A 15509-nucleotide genomic window follows, 5' to 3' on the forward strand; every position below is an offset into this window, starting at 1 on the left:
CTGGATTGCGTCTTCCATCTGAAGATGAGAGGTCCTCCTCGGGTCAAGGTAATGAGTGATGAAATATAATTACCTTGTACATTATTATAATGACTCATATATTTATAGGTGCCTGTGGTATGAAATTTGGATGAATTGCACATTCTGATGGATGTTTAATTTTGTTTTCTCTTGCTGTTGGCTGGTATCACCCCACTTAATGGATAATCAGACTACTTGTTGCAGAGATTTTACATAAGCACTTTGGGGTCAGTTTTTGGGAATCTTTAGTCGATTCAGTAAATTAGTGTGATTATGATAGTGCAAAAAACTGTCAGTTTGTGTGACATGAGCCAAGCTACAAGAATTTTTTAGTAATAGTTCTTGCTCCCCAGCAAAACTGGCCATATTGCACATGAATAAACTCCTGCAAAGGATTGAATTTGTAGTTGTCCATAGCGTATGCTGGGACTGCTTTGTGAATAATTGATCCTCATGCTCCCTGCCTTATGTAATATCCTCTATAAATGATCCACACCTGTAAGGCATTCATTGCCCCAAAGCGTTTGTCTCTTACGAACCATTTGATGTTGCCATACTTAATTTTCTGTTGCCGCTTTTCTTTTATCGTCAATGCTAAACACAAGTTTGTGCTGTTTTTAGAATGTTTCAAATTCAGTGTTTCTAATCTTAAGATGAGTAATTGAAAATGTTTTGGTGTAATGATTCTGAATAACTCCCAAAACTTGTTTTTGATAAGGACTGGAGTTTTGCAAGTACAGAAATATTCCACTGAATAGAAACAGTGTCTTGCCAAAGAGAGAGTCGGTAAGACCCTTACATATTTCATATCTTGGTGCCTTCTACATGCAAAATATTAGCAACACGCTTCACGTGCATATGGTGTGCCTGCATTGGCTATATTCACTACAGAACTCTACAATTAACTTAAGTGCCCAGGAAGGAAGTATAGATTCATAGTATGGTGAATTACTACCATATAACCTGTGGGCTTGACAACTGTTTTGTTTGGTTGTTTGTTTGTTTTTGTTTTGTTTTTCTGAGGACCAGGTTATGGCCATTTTTTACAGTATTTCCCTATAAAGGAAGGGAGATGACTGGTTATGTTGTGTGTGGTTTTTTTTTTTTTTTTTTTTCCCTCAGATAAATGGAATATGATCAACCTCCAATTACTTGGTCTCAGAGATATTCACATATTGGATCTTAACTTTCGAGCCACAACAGTCCTAGCTGTCTGGTATAATGGTGAATATCCCAAAACAAATTTTACCCTCACACATGTATGTGCAAGTAAAACCTGAAGTTAATTGCAGGTGGCTGTGTCAAAGGGAGGAATTTGGTTCTCGTGTATGTAAGAAGATAATTTTAATAGCTGCAGTGAGATTAAGTTTACAGTTTCACTGGATATTAAGGTGTGGGGCCCTTCTCTAGTGAGAAATAAATGGCAGTGGGAGGAATTGTGGCAGGTTTTAAGTGGCACAAGTTATAAGATTGATTAGGTAATCCAGAGAAAAGGTACTAGCTCTAATAGCTTTTTCCTTTTGCAGCCCTTGAGTAGAAAAGATCTTTTGGATTTACTTTATGCCTAGTAGATTTAAAAGAAAAAGGCATTTTTTTAAATCTCTTGAACGCTTTTTTGTTGTTGTTGCATTTGACGTAAGTTTATGAAAATGACTTCAGTTTAAGTAGGCTTCGTTGATACAGTACTTTTCCACTGAATTTACTAGGAGCTTGCGAATGTGTTGTAACGAACTGCACTGCAGGCTGCAGTATCTGATTGTCATGCCAGGAGCATCACTAGCGTAGAGCTAAATAGAGATTGGTGAGGAAAGTGGGTCAGGAAACAGGCCTACTGTACCTGCAGAGACTGCAGAGTGCAGTCGCAACGGAGCGGAGTGCCCACAGCATGGCACTGTCTTACAAAACATAGAAGAGGAGATTGGCTGAGGATGTGGTTAGGATAGTGGGCATGTCTGGGAGCTAAAGACGCTGCTGCTTTTATTCTCCCTTCTCTCCCCCACTATACACACTTGTTTTGCTGGGTGATTTTGGCAGTGCCCATTTTACTTTTTCTTTCTCTGCACATGAATGTCCACAAAAACATTCTTTCACCTTCAGAGGTCAAAACCATCCTGTCCTGTAAGATAGACTGCTAGAGACCTGCTTGCTGTTTCATGTGAGACGGTGTTAAAGGTTGCTAAGGAGCCTTTCATACACTTTTAAGATGTAGGAGAGAAAAAGGCATGTAGTGTGCTGCTCTGTAGACCTTGGCGTGGTTGTTTAAAAAGGCTTTTCCGAGCGTATCTTGCTTCACTTGCAAATCTAGTCTTACTGGAGGTGACATTCAGAATAAAATTACACTACAAACAGAAAAGGAGCAATAAAAAAACGAAGCATCTCTAAGCAACCAGTGGGACCTGCCAAAATTACCCGAAAAGTGGAAACTACATAGATTGAATGATAAACACAGAAGAAAGGGAGAAAAAAAAAAAAAATCCCAAAAGAGCGGTTATAAGAATTTTTGCTCAAGTGTAAGAGGGAATGGTGAAATGAACCAAAAAAGATAATTTTAAAGTTCTTCTGTTTCCTCTGCTGCCTGCTTTTTGTCTCTGTGGAGCTTAATTACTGTGGCTCAAAATAGTCCATTTTATAAGTCTTTTGGTATACTGTATGCCCATCTATGTCCTGACCATAAGAGGAGATCTAAAGCAAGGGACATTAATTGAATAAAAAACCCAAGTGTGTATTTTATCCTTAGGCATAATTGTTTTGATTATATTTGGTTTATGTGGGAAGGAAGACCTTTCATTTTGTTTTATTCTTGAGATTTACTTGAGATTTGAGACCTAAGAGTAGGCAGGAAAGGAGAAAGGTAGTTGTCTGTTTTTCAGCTGGGTAAGGTCCATACTAAAAGGGAATGTTTTTCAGCAGTCTTTTGGAGTATGACTCCATTATTAATACAGAAAAAGGAAGAGGATTGGGTTCAGAAGCATTCAGACTTTAGGTGCCAAAGCCGGCAAGGTTCTTATGTTCCCAGCTTCCCCTGAAGCTTCCACTGCGTGAACTGATGAAGGGTGTATATCCAAACACTTGTTGACTTAAGTGGAAGGATTGCCATTGATTAGGTTAAAATAAAAAAACAGAGGAGAAAGAAAGTAGCTTATGACTTGTTACCCTGTCTGTCTTAAGCTTTGGATCTCTGAGACGTGATGAAAGAGGGACGTGGGAAACTTGCAGCCATTCTGTGCTAAGAAAAGCGGAGCAATGCAGAGGGCATGATCATATATCTTTAATCTATTTTCATTAATCTTGGCTTGAATTGTCATGCAGAAGTAATACATCCACATTGGTACAGCATGAAGAGAGGGCAAATGACTGTTCTGCCAGTAACTCCTTCTTGTTGTGACTGTAGGCAAGTCAGTTGTGTGGAGTGCTCAGACCACCGAAGAGTCTGTGTTTTATTTTGAGATGCACATAGAGTGCTATTGAAAAATGCTTTTGAAAACAAGGCTTTGGCTTGTAAGCAACTTGGATACTCAAAAAAAGAGTCATCCTCAGTGCCATAATTTCCTGTCTGTGTAATACATGAATGATAACATTAATAGCATTTCAAAGACAGGAGAATAAATGCCTCAGACTGAGACACTTTCAGTTGCATAGACAGTTTATGGAACTGAATATATAAAAAATCATGGACTCTAGCAGTGTTAGTTTTATGTTTAAATCGGAGAGCAGTTCTACTGTGATAATTCAGCAGAGTAATCAAAATAAAAAAGAACTCCCTTCCCAGCTATGGTCCTTGCAGATAAATCCTGTGAATTTCCCAGTGCAGATTACTGAAATGGGCAATGCTCTGTGTCACTGCTGCTTTTCAGAATCAGCTGCTCTGGGAATTGATTAAACATCTCATGGTTCACATTCTGCCTTGCTTTCACATATTGCATTAAACAGATTTTTCTAACCTATCTGATTCTGCATTTATACAGTGCTGTAAGCTATTCCAGCTTGCAAGCCTTGAAACAGTGAGCATAAACATAGAGGGGTAAGCAGGCGCGTGCCGACTGTAGCAATGACAGTGTTCCCTGGCTGTCACTCCAAAGGGAAATGACTTCGCCTCCAGAAGACAATTTACAGCATGTACCACAGGCCGTGAACAAGATCACATAGTGCCTTAACGTGCTATTTATGCTTAAATACCAAGTAAAGGTGTTTCTAAGCCCTCAAGGCTTTTCCTCTTGGTTCCTGTTTTGTTTTGCTTTTAATTGTGGATATGGAGCTAATGTGGTAACCAAAGGAGAAAGTGAGGCTGCGTGTGGTCTCTGCCCACTTTCTGGACTTCAGCTGCTTGCCCTGTCTTGTTCCTGAGGCCTGCGGTTGTGTCACTTGTTAAGCAGAGTTTCTCCTGAGTGGTGTTTTGCTGATTACAACTACTAGCTTGGTCAAACTCTTTTGAACAGAAGTTTTGTTTTAAAATAGCACTATTATAGTGAAAGGCACCCAAACCCCATCACGTTTGTGCAGTGCCTTGTGACAGTCTGGATAGGAATGAGCAGGTAGTAGCCCAGATTTTTAAAACTGGCAGAAATCATACTGCATTGCACTGTTTTAGACACCTAAAGAAGCTGATTTTTAAAGATGCTGCTTGTCTTGCAATTTCCACTTACCATAATTTTTAAAAGTGGGCTATTTGAGCTCCTAGATATGTTATTTAACTGTGTTAAATTTTAATCAGACCTCATTTAAAAAAAAAAAAAAAATCATTTAGTCTTTGGCTCTCCCTCTGGAAAGACTAGGTCCCTTGACAATATTGCAGGCAGACCTGTAGAGGGCTTCTTCAGAAGTCTGCATCTTTTGAGGAGGTGTGGGGGTTTTTGTGGCTTTTTTTTTTTTTTTTTTTTTTTTAAATTAAATTAACCTCTCCAGGCTTGCTGCAGAGGTCAACAGTGTGTTTGTCCTGTTCAGTCCTGACAGCTGGTCAACATTGCCCGTAAGGAGAGAGGCTGACCTATTCTCTGTCTTTCCTTTTGGCAACCCACAGCAGAGTTGTACTTCCTGAGCTGAAGCTTGAGGCTGCATGGCATGCCTCGGTCACTGCATCTGGGTCTTCTGTCCCAGCTGCCAGCCCTTATGAAAAGTCCGTCCGAAATGTGCTCTCTGGGACTGGGGTAATGCAGATTGCATAATATACATATGAATGCGAGAACGAAGGTGTGGATACGCCCTTCTGATTGCTGAGAGAAGTGCTCTCAATACTCTTTCATACATTAGAGTGCCACAAGTAGTTCTTCAAGAACTTGCCTCTGAAAATAAATTTTCAGGCTCATTTCATATTGAAAAAAAAAAAAAAAAATCCAAAACCAAACTCCAACCCCCCCCCAAGAGTACTTTCAATGTCTGTTTTTAGAAATTCCTGTGCTAGATTCCTGAGTTTACAATGGGCTTTTAGTTTAAGATTGTGCTTGCATGCGGGGTTATGCAAATTCCTCCCATGTTTTTCTTATTGTAGTAAAAAATGGTGTGTTTCACAAAATTTATCTTATTTTAATCTCTTTTTTAAGAAAAATACATATCAGCTTACTTACTGTTGTCTCACAGATTAAAAATACAATATTGGTGACTTAAAGACCACCAATCAAAAACTTGAAAAATCCATATTAAAAACAAGAATTTCCTCAAACTTTGCATCAGTTTGAATTCAGAGATGCAAACCCTTGTTCTCAGCAAAAACTTGTAATAAGAACACTTACCATAGCACTGTGTTGGCCAAGAATATCTTCAAATAATTTAACTTTAGTTACTAATGGAGATGATAGTGTTCCCAATGTTTCAGATATTCTGTACTTGGTGTTTCTGACCTTGCAACTAAAACAGTCTGTTTGAAAAGTTGTGTGGCCAATCACAAATTTCTCTAATGTAATTCCTAATTTCAGGCCCTGTGGACTTGGCATTTCTCCCATACCTAACGTACAACCTTTTCCCCTCCAATTTTGGATGCGAACTCTTACTCTTCAAAACTGCTGTATTAAGCTGTATCGGCAGTACTTGATCATCATTTCGTTTGGACACTATTCACGTAGGTGGCTTTCACAGCTAGTGGGATAGTTGCATTGTTAGACTAAATTTTTGCTTGTGCTTAGTATGCTACCACTTCTGATTACTTGACTTCAGAGTCCTTAATATCCTTATCGTTATTTTAAATTCTACTACCCTTATGCTCAACCCTGGTGCTATAAATATGTGAGTAGGAGTGGCAGACTTCTGTTTTAAGCTAACATTTTTCTTCCTTGTATTTTGCTTTTAGGATGTGTGTTTGAGTGATGAGGAACACTGTCTTATTTAGGCTAGAGGCGAAAGACTTCCTGACAGTCCTAAACCTTGGTCAGAAATTAAGTGAGGAGAAGGAGAATCAAGCTACTTGTTCTCTTCTCTCAGAAGAAAAGAATTTCTAATATACCCAGATTTAAATGCAGTAGATAACTTAATATGCAAATCCCTGGTTTCATGATTTTGCATTTACTGTTAATATTCTACAGTATTTGAAATAAGGTAAGGCTATTCCTGTTCTTCTAATTGGAAATCACAACAGTCCTCCTTTCAAATTGAGTTTCTTCTCCAGAGGTGGTGATGATAAGAGATGATGAGATTTCTTTTTTTCTCCCCACAAATTTAATTTATATTTTTCTCATGCTTCTGATGTTAAGGCCACTATAAATGTGCATAACAAAAGGCTACCTTCTTCCCCTTCTCCCTGCCCTGCTAAGAGTTAGCTTCTGCCGACATAGGTATTGCTTTGTCTCCTTCCAGTTTTAGTCATTAAAGGTGTCTTCCATTGTAAGAGGTAAATTATCTTTTCCATAGTAAGCCTTAATTCAAAATCTCAGTGCCTGTGATTTTAAAAACAGCAACAGAAACAAACCAAGCTTAGTACTTAGCTGTTATGCATCTTTAACATCAATTTTCTCCGGGACCTTTGACTATCCTGAAGCTTTGTATTTGATGTCATACCGAGCCCATTTTTGATGATGCACAAAAACTTTCAGATGAGCAGAGAAATGGAAACAAACATGGTCCTTTAACAAAGGGTTGTTAATAACCATGTTTCAATTTTTGTGTTGCAAATAGCTCATTTAAAATCATACAGCTTATAGGTTGTTTTTGGTTGTTTTTGTTTTTTCCTGGGTGGAACATCTTCAGTTGGGAGTAGCTTGTGAGGTGGGTGAAGATGGTGATCATGAGAAGGCACTTTGGAAAGAGGGATCCAGGAGGTTGCTGCCCTTGATGTAGACTGGAACTGCAAGTGAATTGTAAGGCCTTGATCTGAACAGTTGGCAGTTTTGAAAGTAGGCATTATTTTAGCATTCTTTTCTTAAATGGTAATGAAAGAGCCTTGAACCTCGTCACCTCTATCTCTCTGTAAATGAGTGGCTGAAAACATAAAAAATGTTTGATTCTTTAAAAAAGTAAAAAAAGCGCTCCTATTAAGTAATTTATTAGGTCCTTTCGAATGCGTGTTTAGGAATTAATTGCTCCTGATCTGTGTAGATTCTCCCTCGGTGATCGCAGTGACACTGCCCAAGTGCCTCGGATGGAAACGCTTCAGAAGCAGTGCTACTGGCATTCCACAGCCATGCAGCGGAGGCACCAGCTGGGTTGGTTTGCCTGAGCTAATGCTGAGCTCTGGCTGATCTGGGACTAGAGCTAGGTTCTTTGAATTGCAGTCCCAGGCATTTGCTGTTAGATCATCCTTCCCTTTTGCATGAAGTTCTACTCCTTTGATTTGGAGCATCCCAAGAAAGCTGGTTTGAAGTGAGAAATTATCTTTGCAGTATGTGGACACCTGTCTAATTTACCCCAGGAGAATCTTGAATAGTTAGTCTTGTTATGCAGCTCTGGAGGCTGGGAATCCCTTGCAGAACCCACTTTGAAGGACAGCAGAAAAGAAAAAAGCTACATCTCTTAGAAGAAAAAGAAAATAGTAATCCTTTCCTGAATTCCCCAGAAAGCCCCCTCCAACTAGATGAAGAGAGGCTTCTTAAAGCAGTTGTTTTGTGTGTCCTTTTTTTTTTTTTTGAGGGAAAAAATTAATGTGTTTTTCTTTATCTGAAAAACTAAGGGGACCAAATGAAACAAGGTAAACTAACTCACTGGTGTAGTTAAAGCTTGCAAATTATTCAAGTGATTTTTTTGTGACCAAATTTTTTTCAAGACACATGCTGCACCACATACTTTCACTGCCTTTTAATGGCATTAGTGAAAGGATAAAAGTATGTGTGAAAATAAGCAGCTTAGATGTTTTCTGGTTTTATTTTTTATTTTCTACTTGGGGTATTTTTTGAGGTGGTGATCAGTATTAGAAACGTAAGTCTCTTGTTGCGGAGAAAAATTGTGGCAGAAACATGCTATTGATCTTTATTTAAAGCTAGCAATTTTTAAGAAAACGAAAGTTTAAAGAACATTTGATTACAACAGATCACAGTTTTATTCTGTTGTGAGGTGACAATACATTAGCTTGCAAGCTGTTGCTGTCAGATGGTGTGCTGGGTGGTTCAAGAGCCCAGTTCCCCGGTAAACTTGTGGAGTGCTTTATTCTTCCCTGTGGTGTGGCCATCACATCATTTCATGCAGGCGCGTTCAAGACAGATTCAAGATGTTGTCTGATCCATACAGATCTCTGTGCTAAGTGGTAATCTGAAAGTAACCTTGGTAGAAAGCAAGAAGCTTTGCTGAAAAATTTCCCTGCGATGCTGTTGCCAGGGCAACTGTGTCTATTGTGTGTGTGCTGTGTGCGTGTAGCTGGGTCTGGCTCCTAGGTACTGCAATGTGGGAAAGCATTGCCTTTAAAAGTGCCTCCCTTCCCCCATTGTGGTAGGTTTGAAGGCAGCAAAGGCTGATAAGGCCTCCCTTATCAAACTCATCCTTCCTATTTTGCTTTTAGTTTGCTACTAGTTTAGGCATATTGCTTAATAAAACAGAACCACACTGAAAATAGAAAGGAAGCTGGTGTCTTGCTGTAGCTCAGTCTCTCTTGCTCCCTAATGATAATCTGGGATGGTTTGCAGAGGCAGGCAGCAATATAACAGTAGGGCAGGGTATGTCCTGTTTTTTGCTCTGCAGAGGAAGAGGAGCCTTTTTTCTGTGACAGTGAGGCGGCAGTGATGAGCAGTAGAAGACGACTGGAAAAGATGTGTGCTGCACAGTGGAGGAGTGCTTGGAAAGGAGCACACAAGGGATGCCAGGAAGGTGGGCTGAAAAGACTGTTCATCAGCAGGAGCCCTTCATCCGTGTCTCTAGACAGTGAGCTGACTATTCCTGGTTTGTAACCATAAAATGTCAGCATTCTTGTAAACCAAAATAACAACAACAACAATAATCCCCGTCTGCTTGGTGGTGCTGTTTCTGCTACTTTGAGGGGGTGCTGGGGAGGGTTCCATCAACCAGAATCCCCTTCTGCAATTTTACCTCGATAAGGTTATTTTTTTTTCTTTCCTCATATATATTCTGTGAAGCAGTTTGAGGTGCATGCACTCCTATTCTGTGCTGGCTGTCAGATGACTGAGGGGAACCAGCATTGTGCATTAAAGAGGCCTGAGAAGCAAAAAATTTCATTGATGTGGAAGTGAAGTGGGAAATAATTTTCTGTAATTAATCTAAAATGTATTAGGCTGATGAAATTAATTTCAGATTCAGCATTCCCTTTCCTCTGTTGTACCTTCTTCCTGTGGGAACATGTAGATGCAGTAGGCTGGTAAGCCTCTCTCACCACGGATAACGAACACCTCCTGCTTTTTAAGTGAACCTGAAAGAGTCATATGCCTCAGTTTGATGTGAGGTTTCACCCTCCCTATGCTCTGTAGTTCACAGGGGCTATAAAAATTCTTTATGAATCAAGAAGGCCCCAGTTTTTGCTGCTGGCTACTGGGTTAATATTGCTGAACCCTAGAATAGGCTCTGTATATTTTTATCTGTAGGTTATCTGAGTGAGAGAATGAAGGTGATGTGAAGAGATGCAAGTGACATGCCAAACAATGAAGCCGTGCTTGGATGGCATCTGAATGGAAGCCAGGGAAATAATTTTAATGCATTGCCTAGCTACTAATTTTTTTTTTTCCCCTCCAAAAGAGTCTTTTGTTATCCAAGTATATTTTTAGTCTTTTTTTCAATCTGGTCAACGTTTCATTCATGTTTGTGTTGAATACATTGTTCCTTCAGTTTTCAAGAGACTGATGCCTGTAGAGATGGAAACAATTTCCTTAATTGCTGAGGCTGAGGTGAATGTTATTACCCTTCCTGCTGACCTGAAAGAACCTTTTTCTTCAGGCAGTCTCATGAACAGTTTAGCCTTTGATGTTTCTTAGCTCCCTTTTAGTCAAGAGGGAGCCCGCGTAGAAAAGCATGTGGAAAATAATTCCTTTAAAAATGGTTTTAAGAAGCATAATTTGTGCACTCTGTAGATTGCAGTCATATACTGAATTTATTCTTTTTAAAGGTGCAACATAGTTCTGAGCTTGTTCGTATTTCTGCTTGTTTTAAAATTAGCAGTGCCTTCTGTACTCGGGAAGGTCCAAAATAGAAACTTAGCTTCTAAGTATAGGTTTATATTTGTTCCTAATAATGATAAATTCAAGGATATGCTAAATATGTTCCTCTGTATGGGTAAATTAGCAGTTGTAGTCTGGTTTCTCCTGCATACAAGATTTGTTGGTCTTTAGTCTTTAATGGGGGGCGGAAGAATGGGGAAACAATATATGTGGAGTCTTAAAAACCCTGATAATTTCCACAGGTAGGAGGGGAAAAGAGGCACTTTGCACTCCCCTTTACTTTCAGTCCTCGCTCCCTTTCCATTTTAGGACAATCTTTTTACCCTTGCAGACTACAGAGTAAAGTCAACCAGGAAAATCTGCAGAGTATTTCATGGCCTTATTTTCACTTACAAGTGATCTCAAACATACACTCCCCCGTCCCCCCCTTGCTTGTTTATTAGATCTTTTTTCTCCAGTAGCTTAGTTTAGTAATTCTTCTACTTATGGGCTTCAGTATTTGCCAAGGAATGGAAGATGCCCTTTGTGTCAGAATGCCTATATGTGCACACAGAAAGAAAAGTAGGAGACTGCAAAGGTGAAAGGAGAGAATGAATGGAAAAAGGAAAAGTAGTACAGAAAAAGAAGAAAATACAGGAATGTGTGTGGTAAAGATCGTTTTGTCTTTGTGACATTTACAGATGCTTTGCTTCACCTCACACAAGTGATGTGAAGAATTCAACAATGAATGAATGGCCAGAATCTTCCTCCGTGTAAGCTGAGTGATGGTCAGCAGTTGAGTTACAAAATATTTTCATCCTCTGAGCTCGGAAATGGGTTACTTCCATCTCCAGCAGTAGTCCTGCAAAATACTCTTTTGAGAAACTGGAAAGAGATGCAAGCTCTTGAAAAAAAAGTTTTGAGGCTTTCTGTAATAAAAATGGTTGCATGCTGTATGCAGAGATGACAAAGGTGTAGTGATTTGAAAAGAAGTGAATGTATTAATAACGTAACAGGAATTTACTCACAGGTAAAAAGTCTTTCATTGAATAATATAACATTAAAAATAAGAATAAGCTATTTAATCCAAATATTTTTTAGGTTCTAATGGTATCATGACTAGCCAAGCTCTTCCTTATCCAGGAAGTACCACAGTATTTCAGCACTAGGTTGAAAAGGCAAGTTGCTTAAAACTGTCATTCCAGGGTTTTTTTGGCCAGGTAGCTGGGAGTGAAGTGATACTGTGTGCTTTGGAACACTTCAGATATTTTTGAGGTGAAATCTGCCATGGAAGATGATGTTCTAATATATTGAAATAGTTGGAAAATCAGATATTGTTATTTTTTTCTGCTCCCTGAGTGCAGTGGTTAAATGCGTTTGGAATCACTGGAAGTGACATGCTTCAATTCCCATTGTTATTTGAAATTGTAATAGCAGGGCAGCCATGCCGTACGGATGTCACCTCCATTAAGGGGGAGTAGCTTGTATTTAGAGCAGATATTGGAGAGGCTGGGCAAAGGAGTATATGCTAAAGCCTGTGTGCATCGGTGGATGAGAAAATATGATCTCAAGCTAGTGCTCTATTGTCACGTCCCACCTGGGGAGGAGTGACTAAGATTCGCAAATCCTCTCTGTGGGTTAAGGTGGGCCAACACTCAAGGTCTGTACACAAACACCAGCTTTAATAGAAAGCTTCTATAGGGACAAATGTTGAGTACAAATATTTGATACCCGCCAACCCTCTCATGGTTATATCTACCCCAGCTATGTGGCTTTATGGAAAGTCAAGGTAGGCTGTGCAGTACTTGACTACAATTTAACAACTTTAACAACTTGATCACCTTAGGAAAAGTGAAAGAGAGAGAGAGAAGGAAAAGAGAATCACCAGTCCTGGATCCAGCATTGGTCCTGCCAACAGGGGTATTCGGTGGGGAAAAAGGAGAAGAGCGAGGAGGAGGAGAAGTGAAGGTTCTTTATAGAGATGTTGATTCTGCACAGGGTGCTCGGTGATAATTCCACAAATCAAGCATGCCGTCATACAAACTACAGCACATTTATCAGGCTACATGATTAATATAAACCCTCCTAAATTTACACTTATTTGTTAGTGATTAACATTTCATAGACTATCGGTTTACTGTATTTAAATTAGCCTCGCTTGCTATGTACATTAGCACGCATGCTCCTCTCAGGTGGGGGGGGCAAGTCTTTTCGGTCCTGAATTGAGTCGGTGATTGCGATCTCCCCTCGCCGCATTTACCTTTCACCCAGTTTCTGCAGTTTTAGCAAACTTCACGCTTCTCTGGCCACTGTCCCGTCTTTGGTGCCAAGATGTTCCCTTTTATTGGCTTGCTAGCTCTTCTTCAAGGTTAGAGCTGCTAGTTTTCCACAGTTTGTTACTTATATGAATGCTTTCCTATCTTTTAGCTCCCTCCCAAATTCCTTTCCCAAGGCACAAGTGGTTAGTAGTTTTGCTAATTGGAAAATTACATCGGAGATACCAGTTGAATTAAGAGGGGCGACCAGTCAAACCAAGAGAAGTGATACCAGGACCGTCCCCCAGGCAGTAGGTGTGTGTGTGGGGAATAAGAGGCTTCACAGACCGTGGGGAATGGGGCTGAGGCAAGGCTGCCCTGTCTCCACGGGGCTCCCTCCCTCACCCTCACTGCAGGGCACCGTCCGGTCCTGGGTCCTCGCGACCGTCACTCTGCATTTTGTGGTTTTGACACCCAGGCTGTTTGAGACATCTTGTTGTTTTGCACTAGCAGTTCTCTACATCTGTGCCCAGCAATGGTATGTTGGCCAGAGAGCTGTCAAGTCAGAACGGCTACTGGCAAACCCCGACACTCATGGTATTTGCCAACGTGTAAACATCGTGTATAGGCATGAGTACATACACTTCGTCTCCTTCACAGAATGCTTGAGCAGTAGTTGTTAATCTTTCACGCACAATGACCTTCATTGTGAGAGTAAAGCGCTGCTGAAATTGATGGCCTGAGAACTCAGGGCAGGTGAGGTGGGTTTTAGCTGTCGTGCAGTAATGCTTCAGTTTTATCAGGTTTGAGAATATCCAGGAAGGGGTTTCCTTGCTGTTAGTCTTGTTCTTAGCTAGGCCGCATATGTCACTTTAGGTAAAATGAGTTCACCAGATTTCTGAAATGTTCTGAAATAGGGAGAAGTGCTGCCTCTTGACTTCCATCTAAAGAGGGATGCCACTTTGAATTACAAATGCATGAGAGGTGGGTGTGTTTTGTAATTCGTGGTGAAGTCTGGTGGGCTGCTGACTTTAATATAACCTGTAGTACTTTTCTTCTGTTGCAAAAAATGATGCTACTTTAATAAAAGATGTTAAAACTCCATTCTTCAGAGTTTCTATAATTTTGTATTCTATTTAGTGGCATAGACTGTCATATCAGATGAAGCTGGAATTTTAAAACTGCATATTATTTAAGCAATATTTTATAAATTGAAAGGAAAACAGGTCTTGTAAAGGGATTTCTGATCAGAGTGTTTCACAGTGACTCCTTAGATGTATTAATTAATGTGTTCCTGTCTTCAGGAGTTATTTTAAAGTATTGATTCTTTTTTATAATGAGTATATAGCACTGCTCGTAAAATGTTATTTGAAAAATTGTCTCGTCTGTCTTGATGATTCCTGTGCACTGTTACAGAGACACCCTGTGAGAACTGAAGGAAAAATGTGATTTAACAGTAGGAGGATGGGAGCCTAACTTCTGTGCATGTGGGAATGTTGTAATCTTGCTGACTAGCAGTTGGATAGATGAAATAATGCAGGAAGTCACCGACATTCTCTCTGCCTTCCCCACCTTGTTCAGGTTAGCCAACTCCCTTGTAGTCTGTATCAAAGAATAAAATACTCTCCTTTAAGCCATGATGCAACAAAATGTTTCAGTATGAAACCTTAAGGAAAAAGTTGTGTGAATGCAATGTCAATGTCTATGGTTACAGTTTATTTAGGAAGAATCAAGTAGACTGAGTGAAAGGGGCATTTAGTATTAAAAACTGCATTACCTGTTCCTCAGTCATTAACAAGTTGGAAATAAGGTCTTGCATTCTTAAGGGGTGTCCAACAGCTGTGAAATCCTCTCCACTCCCCTGAAACAAAACATAATATAAGGCACTGACTGCAGTCTGCCGTGAGCCACCACATCACAGGATGACCAGCTTCATCTGCTAGGGATAGGAAAAGAGCTGTGGGTGAGTTTGCTCTCAAAGACAAATACAGGGGACTATGCACTGTCAATACTAAAACATCTTAAATACGTCTATTGGCAAAACATCAAACCCTGGCAAGGCAAATTTTACATTAGTAGTAATTTCTGTTTTGCATTTGGGGAAAAAGCAGAAGTATCATACAGTGATGAGATTCCCTTCTCCGTACCAGCATTTACTCAGCCTCTAGAGGTAGAATTTTAAACATCAAGGCTGAAACATTTCCATTTCAGAGTTTTGAGAGATGGCCAAAGCGTGCTCTAGGTTGTTGATGTTGATAATTTTTTTTTTTCCTGGAATATCAGGGAAGTTTCAGAAGACTGGTTGAAAGACAATGCCCTGCCAATATTTTAAAAGGTTGAACAAGATGACTCAAATAATTATAGGCCTGTCAGCCTGGTATTTGCCTTGGCCAAAATAATGGTGTGAATGACATGCATTTTGATCAATAAAGGTTTAAAGGATGATAATATAGTTGCTTGCAGTGAGTATGTGGCTATGGAAAATATATCTTGTCAAGCTAATGTGATACCTATTTTTTATGAGATGAAAGTTTGATAAATGTATCAATGTCAAATGCAGATGTAACATACTTAGATTTTCAAATGCCAATGTAATATGCTTGGATTTCTGTTAGGCAGTTGGCTAGACAGTGTATGACATTCTGATCAGGAAGTTATACAGATACAAAATGACAATAACAACCGCTAAAAAATGAAAAAGCCATTAAAAACTACAAACTGACAGCGAGAGGTCCTA

The 15509-nt window shown here is 39.7% G+C and overlaps 1 protein-coding gene across 1 annotated transcript in view; it reads left to right on the plus strand.

Moving 5' to 3' along the window:
• SERGEF (secretion regulating guanine nucleotide exchange factor) overlaps positions 1-15509 on the plus strand; it is a gene marked incomplete at its 3' end in the record, with an annotated part of 156329 nt that overhangs the window by 61795 nt on the left and 79025 nt on the right.

Source organism: Platalea leucorodia (genome assembly GCF_965183815.1).
Source record: "Platalea leucorodia genome assembly, chromosome: 7".
Taxonomy (NCBI): Eukaryota; Metazoa; Chordata; class Aves; order Pelecaniformes; family Threskiornithidae; genus Platalea; species Platalea leucorodia.